Below are 20,902 nucleotides of genomic sequence, written 5' to 3'. Positions count from 1 at the left end.
TCGATTATAGTGACTCCAATAACACTAGTGTGCAATTTTGGATACTAAGGGGCTTCTTATATAGTGTGGCAAAACTAGGGTTACACCATGTAAACCCTAATGTCCATGACCTTCCATATTCCTTAGGCTCCATGGGTTTGAACCTCCATGGGTTGTCACATGGGTTTAGCCCAACCTAAGGAATCATGGACATTGGCCCACGCCATAAGAATGAATGATTTACCAAATCAACCCCTTATATTTAATTAGTCTCTTTTGATCACAAAATTAATTCCAAACTGATTCTTGATCAATACTAATTAAATAATATGATTTCATATTAATATATTAGAACTTATAATATATTAATAAATCATAAATAAGCTCTTCTCAAAAGTCCATCCTATCAAATGTGCTATAATATACCTCTTTTTATGGCTTTTGAACCAAAAACACCCATGCATGGACGTCAAGATTGGAACTTTAGGTATAAAATGGACCCTAGGAGGTTAGATCTATGGTTTGATGCATTAAGACCCATTATAATCGACTGGATAGTTTTGGACAAAGAGGGACTCGGCGAGTCGCTTGGGTGACTCGGCGAGTCGGGTCGCATTTTTCCCCCAAATGTTTTCTGGAAATCGTCTTTGGTTGAGTGGAAGGAACACTCAGCCTGTTAGGGGTTTGTTATGGACTTGAAGATCAAAGGACTCGACGAGTTCAAGAAGAAACTCAACGAGTTCAAGGCAATGTCCCAACCACGTGAAGACGGACTCGATGAGTTCAAGGATGAACTCGGCGAGTCATAGACTGAACACCTTCATATGGATGAAGATGAACTCGACGATTTCAAGGATGAACTCGGCGAGTCGGTTGAAAATAGTCTGATGTGTTGTTGAAGGCGAACTTGTCGAGCTCTTGATAGATTCGACAAGTAGGGACGGGATGGTAACATTTTGTGGACATGGGGACTCGTCAAGTTGGTGGACCAACTCGGAGAGTCGAGTCAACCAGATGTTGACTTTGACCAAGGTTTTGGCCTTGACTTTGACTTGGACTTGAGTGACCTTTGTAAGGGTTATGAGTATGAATTAATAAATTAGAAAAGTTGTCGTGTAGGGATTGAGGAGTCGAGGAGAGTCGATTTTCACACCAAGGACAGTGCAGACACTACACGACATTGAGGTGAGTTACCTTCCAGTAGAAGTGGGTCTAAGGCACCAAGGCCGGCTCACTAGTAGTTGATTACAGTTGAGATGATTGTCTTTGTGATAATTGTCTGGTTTGCTATTACTTGATATGTTCTATGTGTCAGTATGATATGTTCTATGTGATAGTGGTAGTAGGAGGGGAATAGTCCCACAATTCGATCACTTTAGTCATATCCATTTCTAGTCCTTTTCCCTCTTAATGCCCTAGGCATTTGGAAAATTTAGAATGGATGAATATTATAGAACATGTAATCGATCCTATATCTAAAGCATATGGGACACGATTCATGATGTCTCACATAAAGACATGATACTAGACCAGTCTTTTGCTATAATATTTCTATTTCTATTTGCCATGTTCTCATAGTTCGAATTATGAAAAGGGATGTCGTGATCATAATCAAATTTTAGAATGCAAATAATGTAATCATGACTAAATTAGATTAAAGACTCACAATCTAAGCTTTTAGAATTGGAATGAAGTATGATTTCCTCTCCCTTAATTATAGCAAAACAACTTTTCAAACCCTGCAAATTGAAACTTTTGTTTTCTATAATTAACATTGCTAACTTGCAATACTTAACATAATAATCATGCTCCTACTAACATGATAATTATTAGCAAAACACTTATGCTCCCACTAGCTTTGACATGTATCCAGAAATCAGCTGGACTTCTAGTACTCAATACTTATTGACTTTCTTACCAAAGTTCAGATTTCTGATACGAGATGCTTTGATAAGACTTTATCAAAACTTCCTAAAATCATACACCTTTCCTTAGATAGCTCACATGTGTGTCTAAACAATTATGAAGAGGGATGTCGTAATCATAATGTTTAGACCTTTTGCCATTCTCACTAGTCCATGTTAGTGTGCCGGTTAACCACACACGCTCCACTAACGACTTTGAGAATGTAAATATCATAATTGCTATCTACTTAAAATCTACTTAGTGAAAGTGTTTCCTCACCATCATTTTCATGAATCAGATAGAAACCTTATGACACTTAGATTTTATGGTGTATGTGTTCCTATCCATGTGAATTTGTCAAAACCATAATCACAATACAAGGTTAGTGACAAATCCAAACTCATATGGACTGAACTTGTTCAATCTTAATTCCTTGCCACCTAGCAGCACAAGGGCCTACCATTGCTTCCAAGTTGTTATGCAAACAATTGAGAACTTATATAACTCACATACATAGTCAAGTTTAACTGGAATGGGCACCGAAACAAGAATATGTCAACACGATAGGTTACAAACCTCAAGTCGTGTGCTAGTGTTTAACAATAGGTTTACTCTTGATTAGATCTTGAAACTTTCAAGATCTTTAAGACTCCCACTGACCTCTTGACATATAAGATTCACTTTGTCAAGGAACATTACTTGACAAACAAATATTCAAGAGTTAGTGTGGTTTCTTATCAAGACATACACTTCACACAATTAGCCTTAGTTGGTATTTGTCCTTACCAAGACATCACAACTTACCAATTTCAAATGTACAAGAGTAGAAAACATTTTACTCTACATTTGATAAGTGTTATAAACCTTCTTAATTTAGTGTCACTCAAGGCACAATCTTGGAATATGACTCTAATACTTGTTTTTGGAACGAAGTATGACTCATCTTATAGATTTAACCATTTCAACAATTCACGATTCCTCTTCTTAGCCATACAAATGCACCAAGATATCCTTAGAAGATCAATTGTGATATGGTTTTCCATAATCATTAAGATGACCATAAAACACGATACTAAAGTACTCTCCCATCTTTTCATATTAGAGAAACTTTTATCTTTCTGCCTAATTTGATTCTTCTCATTCGTTCTGCCATACATTGAAACTTTTCCAATGTTTAGAATTATACTTAAACTAGTAAGCATAACCATATTTACTAAACCTTAGTAAATTATGAAGAATATTCTTATCGTTCTCTGTGGTGGACCTGACCAGCGCACACCCAGTGTACCCGATCCCCTAGTCCTTCACTTGACTCACATATACATGTGAACAAGGAATTAGTCTTAATTTCCCAAAGACGAAGGTTCTCATTCATCACACAATGCAAGTTGCATGATTCCAAGTTTCTATCCAACTGAAACTTGGGTGATGAGAATCTTTCCTTATTTGGTAATTCTCGACACTACCACAAACGAAGGAATCAAATTCATATTGCTAACATAGAAACATACAAACATCAATTTTCACAAATGCCATTGCAAGGAGATATAATAAAACAAAATTTTATTTATTTATAAAATGCGGAAAAACTTTTCCTTACAATGCAATTACAAATCAAAACTATGTTACTACATATTTCTAAGCAATCTATCATAACTCTTAAGCAGCAGCTCAAAAATCCGATCATCGAACCATGCGATTGAAATCCATCTTCGCGACCAGATTCAACATACTCTTCCTTTAAGCTTCCTTCCTTTTCCATGATCCTACAAAACATCAAAATGCAACCTTGTCGCATCATGTATTAAGAATCAACAATTAGGAACTTAATAGAGTTAGATAGCGGACTTACCTGAAGCAGAAGCATACAATCTGACTAAAGTTCTAAGGTAGTCATGGCAGCTTCGATTCCAATGTCCCTTTCCTTGGCAATAGAAACAAACATGCTCGTTGGAAATGGCATATGGAACAATCTCAGATTTGGCCTTTCCCTTATGATCAAAACTTTTGATCATGGCCAATTCCTTTCCTTTAGGAGAAGGAATCATTTCTAGGATATCCATGTCATTGCCCATGTCAGCTTGAGAGGTAGATCTTCCAGTCAAATTTGCTTGACCATTGCGCCAAATCATTGTTGATTCAGTAGCAATCAACTAATAATTAAGATCAATAAGGGTCATGTCGTGATCTGTCACATAGTAGTCTTTAACAAACTCACTATATGACTCGGGAAGTGACTGAAGAACCCAGTCAATAGCCAACTTCCGTGGGAACACGACACCCAAAAATTCCCAGCCTGTCAATGTGTGACTTCATATCCAAGACATGTGCACACGCAGACTTTCCACCCTTGTGTTTGCTATCTAATGGGCTTGAGTGATCTTGAACTTTTCAAGTCTTCGAACTTGTGGGTTAGTGAGAATAATTGGAGGAGGTGGAGGAAGTGAAGCATGGTTTCCACTTCCACGATCCAATCGTGGAACATCATCTTCAAGAGGAAATCTTGTTCCAAGAGATTTGGGAAGACCATGTTGGAGATAGTGTCTAAGTCCATAACTATATTTGGTATGTACTTGACCCGACCCGGCATGGTCCATTTGGGTTGCACTTCACCCGAACAATTTACGGATAATCTTTTGAGAATAGTATAAGTTATGATTTATTAATATATTATAAGCTCTAATATATTAATATAAAATCATATTATTTAATTAGTATTGATCTATAATTAATCTAGAATTAATTTAGAGATCAAAAGTATGACTAATTAAATATGGGCTCTTGTATTTATATAGTGTGGGCTAATGCTTATTTGGAATGGGCTAGGCTTGCATGGAAAGTCCATGGATACTCCATGGAGCTTTAACCCATGGATCTCATGGAAATGAAAAGACATGGGTATTAGGGTTTACATGAATGTAACCCTAATCCACCACACTATATAAAGGAGGCTTTAGTTCTTGAAATCACATGAGTTGATGTGTGTAAACTAAGAGGGCCGATTTCAAGAAGTTTGTAACTATTCTCTCAAGTTTCCAAGTTTGTGGTGATTTGTGACTTCCATTTGAGGCATCCACATTATTGGTGCTAGGCTCTAAAACTCCAAGCAATCAACTACAACTACAAGGTAAGTAATTCTACTAGCTTTATTTGATTCAAGTTCCCCATGCCATGCTAGATAGGATAAGAACCTTAGAAAAATAATTATTTGCATGTATCATAGTCAAACATAGATCTAAGGTTTCTAGGGTTGCATGTACACCATAGGAGTGTTAGAATGCTCAAAACCCATCAGTGGTATCAGAGCCTGGTTTGTTTATTTGATACTTGATGTAAAAAAAAAAAAAAAAAAACTCGAAAATCGAAGTTTTGTTCAAAAGCTTGTATCAAAATTTCAAGTTCTGTATATGTACTTACGATTCTTGAAATTTTTGATATGAACATTCATAAACATATGAGTTTAGAAGATCATAGAAATTATGTGCTAATAATTTATTAGATTAATTCTTGATCTTTATGTGTTTTAATGGAGTCCATAACTAGTTCTTAAGTTATGGATAACCAAAAGTCACATTTATAAATAACCATTAAAAGAACACATAGGTTACAAAAAATGAAGAGTCTTCATTTTTAATAACCATTAACTCATAAGTTATGAGAAATGAAAAGTTTTGAAAGTTTACAAAACTTGCCCTCAAGTTTTGGAACATGTAAAGTCATATTAAAAACTTTAGTTCCAACCCCTAGAATTTTAAAAGTTAAAATTCAACCCTTATACTTTATAATATTATAAGTTTAATAATATTTATATATATGTATAAGATCAAGTCGTCTTACCGCTAGTACGCCTCATTCACGAAGCCGGTCTATAAGGGGGGTATAAGATTGTTGCCTATAAAATGGCAACTTAATGGGTCTCCACTCTCACCCACCGCTTCCTTGATCGGTGGAGGGTCGTTAGCCAAACGGGTAGGACAAGGACTTATAAATTCTCATTAAAAGTATAATGATAATACTAAAGTAACTAAACTTTATTGAATTACCAATCTTAGTTATTTTAGGAAAATGTGAATAAGGTGCTAATCCATGAAATTACACTTTACACTTTGTTTAAGTCGTTAGTGGAGTGTGTGTGGTTAACCGGCACACTAACTTGAACTTAACAAGGTAGGTAAAGGGTGACTTAATGTTTATCATAGTATCGATGGAGCGTGTGTGGTTAACCGGCATATCGATTGAGGGGTAATACATTAAGGGTACCAAGTAATTTGCATGGTTACTTCACACCTTGTTTTGTGATCCTCGGCATCCCAGTCACAAAACTTGAAGGGCACACTCGAGATTGAAACATGCCATTGAAGAAAGTTCAATGAATCTCAAAGAATCTAGGAGTTTCTAAACCAATTAAAACCTAATTAAATATTTCGTTTTTCATGGTGGAAATTGGTGAATCGTCATTCACCTACCTTCCAATATCTTATAGCTTAGATTACGGCATCCCTCTTCTAAGTTATAAAATATTGTGTTGGGTCCTAGCCTTAATATTACATTTGGGTGTTTTGTTAAGGACTATCTCTATATCTAATCTAATCTATTCCCTCTTCTTTTCAGATCTCTTCCAATAACAATGCTTCTGGCTCAAACCCTACTAGCTCCTTCTCGCTCATGAATCTTTATGAGAGAGTCATCTTTGATGGGTCCAACTTTACAGATTGGATCAGAAACATCAGGATGGTCACTCGGTATGATAACAAAGAATATGTTCTCGACAAGGAGCTGAAGGTGATGGGTTTTGCGCATTCTAACACTCCTAAGTGTACATGCAACCCTAAATACCTTGGATCTATGTTTTCTCTATTATACATGCAATTATGAACTTTCCAAGGTATTACCCTATCTAGCATACAATACTTGATACTTGGGTAATCAAATGGATAGAATACATACCTTTGTTTGATGTAGCTTGTCTCCATGAAGCTTGAGTACCTAGTGCCCCAAGTGTGACACCTCAAATGGTTCACACAACACCAAATGCACATGGAATGACTTGAGAGAAATGGAACACTCCTTGAAATCGTCTAGCCCTCATATTCACACATTCCTTATGCTCCATGGATTTTAACCTCCATGGAGTATCCATGGGTCACCCCATGGACTTAGTCCAACATAAGGAATCTTGGATCACAAGCCCACATATATAAGAATGAATGATTTACACAATCAACCCATATATTTAATTAATCTCCTTTTGATCACTTAATTAATTCCAAATTAATTATTGATCAATACTAATTAAATAACCTTATTAATATATTAGAACTTATAATATATTAACCAACCTTAAGTGTTATTTCTCTCATTATAGTCTATCCAAATGCATGATGCCATGCAACCCAAATGGACCATGTCGGGTCGGGTCAAGTCTTACCAATTATAGTTATGGACTTAGACATTAATCCAACAGTCTTCCACTTGGATAAGTCTAAAACTATTATTGCGTATGACTTCAGGAACCGATCAGCAATCGTAGCTCTCAAAAGCTTCTGTCGAACTCTGACCTTGTCGATGAACTCTGACCTTTGTCAATGACTTGTCCATTAGATAAGGGATCATATATTCCTCCATTCTAGATATCATATGGACTGAGACATGGATTATCAATCATTCTCTCTGTCCATTTGTTGCTTCCCGATTTCCGATTCATGATGACTGACTGATTGAACAAATCAAATCAGTCCTGGCTTGGCCAAACACTCACATGTATCATCTTTAAATCATCGAGGGCCCCACAGATATCGCTTTTATCCCGAAGGTAAAAGGAATGGATAAACTTCGACTCATATGGCTTGTTCTACTACTTGTTGAATCACACACAAAGGCATGTTTTATAACATCGAGTTACCAATGCGTTTTCGTGCAATCAATGTATAACCAACTCATAGTAACAACTCATATCTCTAGGTTTGAAGAATATAAGATATTATCGTCTCATGATCACTCGTGATAAAATCCATGAAGTGATTCAAATGAGCGTGGGTTGAATCCAATACTCAGAACTTATGAGTACTCATGAGTGTTGTAGCACCACTTTGTCCACCAACTTGGACCTCTACAAACCAACCCATGACAGTCTTGATTCATATCTACTTCCAACATATGACCGACTGTGGATGGTTTGAATAACTTAATCATTCAGGAAGAGTGACTTAGTTATTCTGGAAGTCAAAACATGCAAAGTGAAACACAAGAATAAATGAATCAAATATGGTATCAAACCCTATGAATATAAATAAACACTTTTATTTATCACCATACTGATTACTCATTATTCATTGTTTCGGTTTTATCAACTTTATACTTGAATTAAAAACACTAGTTGTCCCATGCTCCAAGCATGTACACTATGTTTTTCTTAAACAATAGCTTTGCCATACACCAAGTATGCACTCTATGTTTGTCTATGATCCTTACTTTGTGAAATAAACGAATTGAACATAATTTCAATGATTCTAATTTCACACTCCCAAATCCTTATCGAAAAATGTGAGAATTTCAAATTCCTATCATTTATCGAAATCTGTTTAGATTTTAAACTTATATGCACTGACCCTCCTGTAATGAATATGTACAAAGTCACAAAGACTTGTCAACAGTCATTATAAGGTATTCCAATGGAGATCAACACCATGGAAACTAAGTCTCATATTCAAAGTACATTGCTTTGGACATGCTTCTTGCATTAAGTTTTCTAATCTTACACAGATAACTTCCACCTATGGAGACAACTCCGTATTCTCATTTTGACTATCACTTCTGAATAAGAGATGCCTCTTTTTAGAATATGTCAATATGGTCCTTCCAAAATTAGCACTATACTTCCAACTGTCCCTGAGCAACCAATCTTTGGTAAACCTCAGATTGTCCTCGACAATTGCTTAATCATTTTAGTCATATCCAATTCTAGACCTTTTCCCTTCTTAATGCCTCTGGGCATTTGGAAAAATTTAGAAATGACAAATATTATAGCACATGCAATCGATCCTGTACCCAAAGCAAATGGTACACGATTCATGATGTCTCACATAAAGACATGATTCTAGAACAGTCTTTTGCTACAATATTTTTATTTGCCATGTTTTCAAAATTTGACTATGAAGAGGGATGTCGTAATCATAATCGAATTTTGAGAACGCAATATATAGAATTTCCTTAAGTTGAACCAATCCAACATGAAATTCATATATATATTCTTGACTAAAGATGATTAAGGTCTCAATCTAAGCCTTTAGAACTGAAATGAAGTATATCCTCTCCCTTAATTATAGCAAAACAACTTTTTCAATCCCTGCAGCCTCACGAATTGAAACTTTTGTTTTCTATAATTAACATTGCTAACTTGCAACACTAACAATAATTATCATGCTCCCACTAACATGATGATTATTAGCATAACACTTATGCTCCCACTAGCTTTGACATGTACTCAGAAATCAGCTGGACTTCTAGAAATCAATACTTTATTGACTTTCTCACCAAAGTTCAGATTTCTGATACGAGATGCTTTGATAAAGCTTTATCACAATCATACACCTTTCCCTAGATAGCATGCATGTGTGTCTAAACAATTTCAGAACTATGAAAAGGGATGCCGTAATCATAGTCTCAATTGTTTAGACCTTTTGCCATCTGCTTCAAATCTACTTGGTGGAAGTGTTTCCTCACCATCATTTTCATGAATCAGAGAGAAACCGTATGACCCTTAGATTTTATGGTGTATGTGTTCTTATCCATGTGAATCGTTAAAACCATAGTCACAAGACAAGGATAATGACAAATCCAAACTCATATGGACTGAACTTATGCAATCTTAACTTCTTGCCACCTGGCAGTACAGGGTCTGCCATTGCTTCCAAGTTGTTATGCAACCAATTGAGAACTTTCAGAACTCCTATGCAAAGCTAACTTTAACTGGAATGGGCACATAATATGTCAACATGATAGGTTATAAACCTCAAGTCGTGTGCTAGTGAAGAACCTCAGGTTTTATTCTTGATTAGTTCTTGAAATTCTTTTTAGGATCTTTAAGACTCCCACTGTCCTCTTGACATATAAGACTATCTTGCCAAATATTCAAGAGATAGTGCGGATTCTTTATCAATACAAACACTTCACACAATTGGCCTTAGTTGGTCTTTGTTTAATCCAAAACATCACAACTTACCAACTTCAAATGTACAAGAGTAGGACACTTTTACTCTTACATTTGACAAGTGTTATAAACCTTTCTTTAAGATATGTCACTCAACTTATAGTCTTGGAGTATGACTCTAAGACTTATTTTGAAACGAAGTATGACTCATCTTCTTGATTTAACCATTTCAACAATTCATGACTCCTCTTCTTAGTCATAAGAATGCACTAAGATGACCTTTAGAGGACTAATTGTGATATGATTTCTAAATCATTAAGATGATCACAAACATGATACTAAAGTACTCTCCCATCTTTTCAGATTTGAGAAACTTTTATCTTTCTGCCTAATTTGATTCTTCCCATTCGTTCTCCATACATTGAGACTTTTCCAATGTTACAGAATTATACTTAAACTTGTAAGTATAACCATATTTACTAAAATTTAGTAAATCATGACGAATAGTCTTAACGAGCTTTGTGGTGGACTTGACCAGTGCACAAGAATGTGTACTCGATCCCTTTAGTCCTTAACTTGACTCACACATCCATGTGAACAAGTCTTAATTTTCCAATGCTTGAAAGTTCTCATTCATCATACTATTCAACTTGCATTATTCCAAGTTTCTATCCAACTGAAGCCTTGGGAATGAGAATCTTTCCTTATTTGGTAAATTATGACACTACCACAAACGAAAGAATCAAGTCCATTTTTTTCAAATATTGCTATCAATGGAATCATATAAACAACCATTTTCCACAAATGCCACTTGTAAGGATATTTAAAATAAATATAAAATTAAAAACTTTTATTTTATTTCAAAACTTTGCGGAAAAAACTTATCCTTATAGTGCAAATGCATATGGAAAAACTTGTTGTTATCTATTCCTAAGCAATATATCATAACTCCTAAGTAACAGCTTCAAAATTCTGATGCGATCGAAATCCACCTACGCGATCAGAATCAGCATATACTTCCTTTAAGCTTTCTCTCTATTCTTTGATTCTTAAAACATCAACATGTGACCCAGTCACATCATGTAATGAGGATCTTAGAATAGAAACTTAACAGAGTTAGATAATGGGCTCTACCTGAAGTAGAGTCAGACTTATTGACTTTAACATCCTTAGGTAAACTTGGCAGCTTTGCAATCAACGCCCCTTCCTTTGGCAAAATAAACATATGGACCCTTTGGTAATGGGATTATCTCAGACTTAGCCTTTCTCTTTACCATTTGGTCAATCGGGTTGACTATGGCCAATCCCTTTCCATTGGGAAGAGAATGCTTTTTCTGGATTTCCAGTGTCACCATTGTCACTGTCCATAAAGTTTTTGGGAAGTTGATCTTCTAATCAAATTTGCTTTACTATCGTTCCAAATCATTGCTGATTCAGCAGCACCAAGCAAATAGATATGATCATTAAGGTTCATGTCATAGTCTGTTTCATAGTAGTCCCAAAGGAACTCACTATGTGACTTAGCAAGTGATTGAACATCCAACTTTCTCAAGACTTTGACACCCAACTCTCCCAGCTTGTCAATATGTGACTTCATCTTTAAGATGTGATCACACATAGACCTTGCATGCCATTAGGGCTTGAGTGACCTTGAACTTGTGGGTTAGGGAGAATAATTGGAGGAGGTGGAGGAAGTAAAGTTCCAAGAGATTTGGGAAGATCATAGATGTCTGAACTAGACATCTTTTGGGAGATATTCAAGATAGTTGATCTAAAGTCCTTAATATAACACCCAATATGAAATATTAAGGCTAGGATCCAACAACCTATTTATAACTGGAAGAGGGATGTCGTAATCCGAGTTATAAAATAGTTGAAGGTAGGTAAATGACGATTTACCAATTTCCACCATGAAAAACGAAATAATGTAATTAGGTTTTTAATTGGATTTGAAACTCCTAGATCTTTTGAGATTCATTGAACTTTTCAATGGCATGTTTCAATCTCGAGTGTGCCCTTCAGGTTTTGTGACTGGGATGCCGAGGATCACAAAACAAGGTGTGAATAACCATGCAAATATACTTGGTACCCTTAATATTTACCCCTCAATCGATGTGCCGGTTAACCACACGAGCTCCACCGATACTATGATAAATATTAAGTTACCCTTTGCCTACTTTGTTAAATCTAGGTTAGTGTGCCGGTTAACCACACACGCTCCACTAACGGTTTAAACAAAGTGCAAAGTGTAATTTCATGGATTAGCACCTTATTCACATTTTCCTAAGTAACTAAGATTGGGAATTTATAAGAGTTTAGTTACTTAGTATTTATCATTAATACTTTTAATGAAGGGAGAATTATAGTCCTTGTCCTACCCGTTCGGCTAACGACCCTCCACCAGTCAAGGAAGCGGTGGGTGAGAGTGGACACCCATTAAACTGCCATTTTATAGGCAGTAACCTTATACCCCCTTATAGACCGGCTTCGTGAATGAGGCCTACTAACGGTAAGACTAACTTGCTCTTATACATATATTTATTATTAACTTATAATACTATAAAGTATAAGGGTTGAATTTTAACTTTTAAAATTCTAAGGGCTAACTTGGAATTAAAGTATTCATGGGGAAAACTTTACAAATTCCAAAACTTGAGGGCAAGTGTTGAAAATATTCAAAACTAATTAATTCCATAACTTATGTGTTTAAAGTAGTTTTAATTAAAAAAAAACTCTTCAAGTTCCATAACTTGAGGACAAGTTATGGAAGACTTTAAACTAATAAAAGAATGTAACTTTTCTTTATTTTTGTAACTTATGGAACTAATTAAGGTTACACATTTTATCATTTACTGAAGTGACTCTTGAACCTCCATAACTTGAGGACAAGTTATGGAGTCATAAAACCATTTAATGAGGACAAGACTCTTCATTTTTGTAACCATTGCCAACTTTTTATGAGTTTTATGAAACTTAAATGTGACTTTTCATATAACTTGAGGACAAGTTACAAAAACACACTTTAGAATCAACTCTTAGATTAAAATGGATTGAAAACACATAATCAATTAACTTTTCTATTAATCTAATAAACTCATATGAACAAAGATAATTCACATCAATTTTTTTTCAAGTAATTAGCATAACTTTTAAACTAATACAAAACATGAATCTATTGACAATTATCTTTGAAATTGGATTAGCATGAACATTACCACATCAAAAACAAGTTTATAAGTCCAAAAACATCTAAGGGTAATGTTCCTAGTCCATTTCTAGCCAAAACAGTCGAATATATGCTGTCAGGGGTTTCAAAATTCGATTTTTCAGCTAATTTTGCAAGTATAACAAGAAAACAAGCCTTGGCTCTGATACCACTGATGGGTTTTGCACATTCTAACACTCCTAAGTGTACATGCAACCCTAAATACCTTGGATCTATGTTTTCTCTATTATACATGCAATTATGAACTTTCCAAGGTATTACCCTATCTAGCATACAATACTTGATACTTGGGTAATCAAATGGATAGAATACATACCTTTGTTTGATGTAGCTTGTCTCCATGAAGCTTGAGTGCCTAGTGCCCGAAGTGTGACACCTCAAATGGTTCACACAACACCAAATGCACATGGAATGACTTGAGAGAAATGGAACACTCCTTGAAATCGTCTAGCCCTCATATTCACACATTAGTGCACGATTTCTTGAGCCATGTGATTCTTTATATGGTGGCTATTAGGGTTACACCATGTAACTCATAACTTTACCCATTCCTTATGCTCCATGGATTTTAACCTCCATGGAGTATCCATGAGTCACCCCATGGACTTAGTCCAACATAAGGAATCTTGGATCACAAGCCCACATATATAAGAATGAATGATTTACACAATCAACCCATATATTTAATTAGTCTCCTTTTGATCACTTAATTAATTCCAAATTAATTCTTGATCAATACTAATTAAATAACCTTATTAATATATTAGAACTTGTAATATATTAACCAACCTTAAGTGTCATTTCTCTCATTATAGTCTATCCAAATGCATGATGTCATGCAACCCAAATGGACCATGCCGAGTCGGGTCAAGTCTTACCAATTATAGTTATGGACTTAGACATTAATCCAACAGAAGGTACCCGAGCCAACTGCTACTCCTGAAGAGCTTGCTGAATATGAGGTACATGAAAGAGATGCTACAAAAGTGGCATGCATCATGATGGCCACCATGACAGCCGAGCTCCAAAAGTCCTATGAGGACTATTATCCTTTTGAGATGCACCAGGACTTGATGGACCGCTACCATCAAAGTGCTCGTCAAGAGCGATATGAATTAATCTCCTCCATGATAACAACCCGAATGAAGGATGGTGAAGCCATCACGGGCCACATCCAGAAAATGCAAAGGTATGTGGACCGTTTACTGAAGCTGAATGTGAACTTCCCTGAGGAGTTAGCAATAGACATCATTTTGCACTCCTTGCCATCGTGTTATGATCAATTCCGCATGACATATCACATGAACAAGGAAGAAGTCACCCTCAGCAAACTTCAAGGACTCTTGAAGACCGCCGAAAGTGGTCTAAAGGGTAAGTCGGTTGTTACTACTCCTACTCCTACTCCAACTGCGGCCAATGTCTTGGCAATCGGGCATGGCAAAGGGAAGAAGAGATAGAACCCTTCTAAGGGTACCAAGGGTAAGACCCTTGAAGGCTCTTCTTCAAGCAAAACCAAGAAAGGTTTTGTCACTCCTTCTGCTAACCCTAATGAGGCTGAATGCTTCTATTGCCATGAAAAGTCGCACTGGAAGCGAAACTGCCCAAAGTACCAGCAAGATTTGAAGGATGGGAAAGTAAAACCCAACCATGCAGGTATATACACTATATTGTCTAATAACTCACCTCATTCTAAGTCTTGGGTCCTTGATACAGGTTGTGGTATTCACATAGGTTGTGATTTGCAGGGACTAAAAAGAAGTGAGAATGTGGAGCAGGGAAAGATAAACTTGATCATGGGAAACAGGAAAGCTTCACCTGTCACCAAGATAGGAGTTTATTCCTTAGTGCTAAATAGTGGGTTTACATTAGATTTGAATAAATGTTATTATTCGCCAGAAATGGCAAGAAATGTTATTTCCTTTCATGCATTGTATAAACAAGGTTTTACCTTTTATTTTGATAATAATAATGGTAGTATTGATGCTTTCTTTAATAATGTTCTTTATTTTAAAGCATTACCTTGTGATGGCGTGTATGAAACTGTATCTGTTGTAGATAATCTAGGAAATAACGTATTGTGTATTAACTCTTCCACTAGCTTAGATAAAGCATCCTTATGGCATTGTCGTCTTGGACATGTAAGCAAGAAACGCATAGGCCAACTCCAAAAGGATGGAGTCTTGGAGTCATTTGACCTAAAGTCAGATGATAGTTGTGAATCTTGTTTGCTTGGTAAAATGACAAAGTCACCTTTTACTAGCACTTGTGCTAGGGGTGAAGGTTTGTTGTACCTCATACACACGGATGTGTGTGGACCCTTCAGAACCGCCACAAGAGATGCTAATCGGTTCTATGTGACTTTTACTGATGATTTTAGTAGATATGGATATGTCTACCTAATCAAGCATAAGTCAGAAACCTTTGAGAAATTCAAAGAGTTTAAGCAAGAAGTGGAGAATCAGTTGGGCAGGAACATTAAGATGCTTCGATCCGATCGTGGTGGTTAGTATCTTAGTACTGAGTTCCTTGACCATCTTAAGGAATGTGGGATTGTCTCACAATTGACACCTCCTAGGACACCACAGTTGAATGGTGTAGCTGAGAGGCGCAATCGGACCTTGTTGGACATGGTTCGTTCCATGAGGAGTCGAGCTTCACTACCAATCTCATTTTAGGGGTATGCCTTAGAGACTGCCGCCCATATCCTTAATCTAGTCCCTACAAAGAAGGTTGCCAAAACACCTCACGAGTTGTGGACTGGAAAAGTTCCCAATCTAGACCACATCAAGATTTGGGGTTGTGAGGCTTTCGTGGGACGCGAGACTCACGATAAGCTCAAACCCCGAAGCGAAAGGTGTATTTTCATCGGCTACCCACAGAAATCCTTTGGTTACATCTTCTACAGACCCAGTGATAATGTGGTCTTTGTAGCAAGAAGAGGATTCTTTCGAGAGAGAGAATTCATGAGCCAAGGAGACAGTGGGAGGCAAATTGACCTTGAGGAAATTCAAGAGTCAAGTGGTGAAGTAACCTCAAACCCTAGCCCTCAACCTGAGGAGGAAACTCCTGTTGAGCCGACTGAAGAATCTATACCTCTGAGGCGTTCCACCAGAGTTAGGAATGCACCTGAGCATTATTATGGTTTTCATATTACTGCAGAAGGTGAGACACTTATCAGTGATAACACACTGGTAAATCTGGATGAGCCTAACAGCTACACGGAAGCCATGGCAGGCCCTGAGGCTGCTAAATGGAAAGAGGCTATGGATAGCGAGATACAGTCCATGTATGACAATCAAGTTTGGAACTTGGTTGACAATGTACCTGATCGTAAGATAGTTGGGTGCAAATGGATCTTCAAGAAGAAGACCGACATGGATGGTAATGTACACACTTATAAGGCACGACTGGTTGCAAAGGGTTATTCTCAAACTCCGGGAGTTGATTATGATGAGACCTTTTCACCAGTGGCCAAGATTAAGTCTATTAGGGTTCTGTTAGCCATTGCTGCATTTCATGATTATGAAATATGGCAAATGGATGTCAAAACCGCTTTCCTTAATGGAAAGTTGGCTGAAGATGTTTACATGGTTCAGCCAGAGGGTTTTGTCAGTACAGAGTACCCCAGTAGAGTGTCTAAGCTCTAGAAATCCATTTATGGATTAAAACAGGCACCTCGCAGATGGAATCTTTGCTTTGATGAGAAAGTCAAAGAATTTGGCTTTTCAAGGAGTGAAAATGAATCTTGTGTCTATATCAAGGCTAGTGGGAGTATAGTCAGCTTTTTGGTACTGTATGTGGATGACATACTACTCATAGGAAATGACATCCCAACCCTGCAGGAAGTAAAGTCCTGGCTTGGGAAGTGTTTCGCTATGAAGGACCTTGGAGAAGCTGCCTATATCCTAGGGATAAGGATTTTGAGAAACAGGAGTAAAAGACTAATTGGACTTAGTCAAAGCACCTATGTGGACAAAGTGTTGAAAAGGTTCAACATGTATAACTCCAAGAAAGGAGAGTTACCCATCCAGAGTAACGCCAGATTGAGTAAGACACAAAGCCCTAGTACTGAGGCTGAGATAGCATAAATGAGTCGAATACCTTATGCTTCAGCTGTAGGATCGATCATGTATGCTATGACGTGTACTCGACCTGATGTAGCCTTTGCTTTGAGCATGGTTAGCAGGTATCAGGGGAACCCTGGCAAGGCACACTGGACTGCGGTAAAGAATATCCTCAAGTACCTACGGAGGACTAAGGACTGGGTCCTTACCCTCGGTGGCAGTGAGGACTTGAGAGTTATAGGGTACAGTGATGCTAGCTTTCAGACTGACAGGGATAATTTCCACTCTCAGTCGGGCTGGGTCTTTACTCTAAACGCAGGGGCAATTACTTGGAAAAGTTCCAAGCAGGAGACAGTGGCTGATTCCACTTGTGAATCAGAGTATATAGCAGCAAGCGAGGCAGCAAAGGAGGCTATATGGCTAAAGAACTTCATCGGAGACCTTGGAGTTGTACCAGCTATAAAGGAGCCAATGGAGATTTTCTGTGACAGCAATAGTGCGGTTGCCTTAGCCAAGGAACCAAGAGATCATGGGAGATCCAGACACATTGATAGAAAATATCACTTCATCAGACATCGAATAGAAGAAGGAATCCTCGTGGCAAAGAGGGTATCATCGGATGAGAACCCAGCAGATCCCCTCACGAAGGGACTGACTCGGGCTAAGCATCTCCAGCATGCTCGGAGCATAGGGCTGAAGGATGATATTAGTTTTAGTAGTTAGATAATCTTGAAATTTGTAAAATGTAATTGACATTTGATGATAAATAAAAGCTGTTATTTATGAGTAAAGTGTTGCTATCTCTTGTCAATCGTTTACTATTATTTCTTTTTGCATGTTTTGACTTCTAGAATAATTATGTTATGGTTTATATCATATTATTCAAACTCTCCATAGTCGGTCATATGTTGGAAGTAGATATGAATCAAGACTGTCATGGGTTGGCTTGTAGAGGTCTAAGATGTTAGACAAAGCGGGGCTACAGCACTCATGAGTGCTCATAAGTTCTGAGTATTGGATTCAACCCACGCTCACTTGTATCACTTCATGGAATTTATCTCGAGTGATCGTGAGACGGTAATATCATATAAGTCTTCAAACCTAGAGATATGATTTGTTGCCTATGAGTTGGTTATGCATTGATTGCACGAAAACGCATTGGTAACTCGATGTTATAAACCGTGCTTTTGTGTGTAATTCAACAAGTAGTAGAGCAAACATATGAGTCGAAGTTTATCTGTTCCTTCTAGAATTAGAAGCGATATCTGGGCCCCTCGATGATTTTGTTTTGACCTATGTACCGGGCCCGGTCAGAACTAAATTGATGTGTTCAGTTAAGTTCTATGTCAAACAAATCGGAAATCGGGAAACAAATGTTGGACAATAAGCAAGACCATGTTCCATGTATTTGTCCGGCTGATATCTAGAACAGAGGATTATATGATCACTTATCTAAAATGGCGCTTCATAGTTCAACAGAGTTTTAAGAGCTACGATTGCTGATCGGTTCCTGAAGTCATACTTGCAACTATAGTTATTAGACTTATCCAAGTGGGAGACTGTTGGAGATAGTGTCTAAGTCCATAACTATATTTGGTATGTACTTGACCCGACCCGGCATGGTCCATTTGGGTTGCACTTCACCCGAACAATTTACGGATAATCTTTTGAGAATAGTATAAGTTATGATTTTTTAATATATTATAAGTTCTAATATATTAATATAAAATCATATTATTTAATTAGTATTGATCTATAATTAATCTAGAATTAATTTAGAGATCAAAAGTATGACTAATTAAATATGGGCTCTTGTATTTATATAGTGTGGGCGAATGCTTATTTGGAATGGGCTAGGCTTGCATGGAAAGTCCATGGATACTCCATGGAGCTTTAACCCATGGATCTCATGGAAATGAAAAGACATGGGTATTAGGGTTTACATGGATGTAACCCTAATCCACCACACTATATAAAGGAGGCTTTGGTTCTTGAAATAACACTAGTTGATGTGTGTAAACTAAGAGGGCCGATTTCAAGAAGTTTGTGACTATTCTCTCAAGTTTCCAAGTTTGTGGTGATTTGTGACTTCCATTTGAGGCATCCACATTATTGGTGCTAGGCTCTCAAACTCCAAGCAATCAACTACTACTACAAGGTAAGTAATTCTACTAGTTTTATTTGATTCAAGTACCCCATGCCATGCTAGTTAGGATAAGAACCTTGGAAAAATAATTATTTGCATGTATCTTAGTCAAACATAGATCCAAGGTTTCTAGGGTTGCATGTACACCATAGGAGTGTTAGAATGCTCAAAACCCATCACCTAACAGCTACACGGAAGCCATGACAGGCCCTGAGGCTGCTAAATAGAAAGAGGCTATGGATAGCGAGATACAGTCCATGTATGACAATCAAGTTTGGAACTTGGTTGACAATGGAACTGATCGTAAGATAGTTGGGTGCAAATGGATCTTCAAGAAGAAGACCGACATGGATGGTAATGTACACACTTATAAGGCACGACTGGTTGCAAAGGGTTATTCTCAAACTCCGGGAGTTGATTATGATGAGACATTTTCACCAGTGGCCAAGATTAAGTCTATTAGGGTTCTGTTAGCCATTGCTGCATTTCATGATTATGAAATATGGCAAATGGATGTCAAAACCGCTTTCCTTAATGGAAAGTTGGCTGAAGATGTTTACATGGTTCAGCCAGAGGGTTTTGTCAGTACAGAGTACCCCAGTAGAGTGTGTAAGCTCGAGAAATCCATTTATCGATTAAAACAGGCACCTCGTAGATGGAATCTTTGCTTTGATGAGAAAGTCAAAGAATTTGGCTTTTCAAGGAGTGAAGATGAATCTTGTGTCTATATCAAGGCTAGTAGGAGTATAGTCAGCTTTTTGGTACTGTATGTGGATGACATACTACTCATAGGAAATGACATCCCAACCTTGCAGGAAGTAAAGTCCTGGCTTAGGAAGTGTTTCGCTATGAAGGACCTTGGAGAAGCTGCCTATATCCTAGGGATAAGGATTTTGAGAAACAGGAGTAAAAGACTAATTGGACTTAGTCAAAGCACCTATGTGGACAAAGTGTTGAAAAGGTTCAACATGCATAACTCCAAGAAAGGAGAGTTACCCATCCAGAGTAACGCCAGATTGAGTAAGACACAAAGCCCTAGTACTGAGGCTGAGATAGCAGAAATGAGTCGAATACCTTATGCTTCAGCTGTAGGATCGATCATGTATGCTATGACTTGTACTCGACCTGATGTAGCCTTTGCTTTGAGCATGGTTAGCATGTATCAGGGGAACCCTGGCAAGGCACACTGGACTGCGGTAAAGAATATCCTCAAGTACCTACGGAGGACTAAGGACTGGGTCCTTACCCTCGGTGGCAGTGAGGACTTGAGAGTTGTAGGGTACAGTGATGCTGGCTTTCAGACTGACAGGGATAATTTCCCCTCTCAGTCGGGCTGGGTCTTTACTCTAAACGCAGGGGCAATTACTTGGAAAAGTTCCAAGCAGGAGACAGTGGCTGATTCCACTTGTGAATCAGAGTATATAGCAGCAAGC

Source organism: Lactuca virosa, chromosome 5 (assembly GCF_052849685.1).
Source record: "Lactuca virosa cultivar CGN04683 chromosome 5, Lactuca_virosa_CGN04683_v6, whole genome shotgun sequence".
Lineage (NCBI taxonomy): Eukaryota > Viridiplantae > Streptophyta > Magnoliopsida > Asterales > Asteraceae > Lactuca > Lactuca virosa.
This window is presented reverse-complemented; position numbering follows the sequence as displayed.